The sequence below is a fragment of the Mandrillus leucophaeus genome, unplaced genomic scaffold, assembly GCF_000951045.1.
Source record: "Mandrillus leucophaeus isolate KB7577 unplaced genomic scaffold, Mleu.le_1.0 Scaffold655, whole genome shotgun sequence".
Lineage (NCBI taxonomy): Eukaryota > Metazoa > Chordata > Mammalia > Primates > Cercopithecidae > Mandrillus > Mandrillus leucophaeus.
In genome coordinates, this window is record NW_012107086.1 from 294,645 (window position 1) to 295,884 (window position 1,240).

A 1,240-nucleotide genomic window follows, 5' to 3' on the forward strand; every position below is an offset into this window, starting at 1 on the left:
CCTTCGCGGGCTGTGGGCCTGCAGACCGCTCAGCGGCTAACACGCAGTCGCTGCTCCCGCCGCGGTTCTGGGTCCTTCCCCTTGCAACGCTGCCTGGTCGCCTCGAACAGCGCCGGCGCCGCTCTGCGCATTACCTCGGGCCGACAGACCGACTTCCACACGCCCCGGAAGGGAGGGAGCGGAGGAAAAGGGCGGAGAGGGAGGGGAGAACCGGCGGAGATCGCGGCTGCAGGGACCAGAGTTCTCGCGATGGTTCCGCGCTCGAGCGCTGGCTCCGCGGGAATTTTCAAACTCTCGGTGAAAGAAGGAGGTGGGAGGGAAAGGGAGGAAAGAGAAGCAGGGCCTGGAAGGGCGGATCATTTACAAAAATTCGGGTCTCTCCCGCTCCGAGGAGCTGGTGGGGAGAAAGACTACGAGTCCCACAGTGCCTTGCGCGTGAAGCCGCCCTGGCGGCCCCGGCGGCGCGCCCCGTGCGCAGTTGGGAGTGGTAGTCTTCGCGGGGGGTCGCGCCGGGCTCTACCAGCAGCCTCAGGGCTGCGATTGCAGGCGGATTCTCTTGTCACGTTACCGTGTGGCCCTGCCAGCTGGGGCCGAGTGATAATCTTTCTCCCATAATTGGCAGCTTTTGCATTCTGTATTTTCTGTTCTGTGCTCCCACTTTCTTTTTTTCTTTTTCTTTTTTTTGGAGACGGAGTCTTGCTCTGTTGCCCAGGCTGGAGTGCAATGGCACGATCTTGGCTCACTACAACCTGTGCTCCCGCTTTTCATGCCAAAGGTGGGCTCCCAGACTTCCGGGGAAACGCTTTTTCCACCGTACTGTGTTTTTTCTAGCATCCTTCTGTACTTTCATGGCCAAAAATGCTCGCACAGCCTAACCTAATCTTTTTAGTCAAAATTATACCCCAAAGCACTATTATCTTTTTGGTCACTGCGGGTTTTCATTGTGGAATTTCTTATTGGTAGTATCTTCCTTTGAAGCGAATCCCAGCGCCAAACATGTTTCAAACACATAGGGAACATGTCCTTAATACTAAGTAGTAAATAAAAGGATTATAACATGAGGTAGAGTGGGGATTTTAAGAAGATGCTCTTTTATCAAGAAAGTTTCTACTTTTCTGTTACCTTTCCTATACGCTTTTTAAATTTATTTATTTTTATTTTATTTTTGAGACAGTGTCTCACTCTGTTGCCCAGGCTGGAGTGCAGTGGTGTGATCAAGGCTCATGGCAGCCTCGAACTC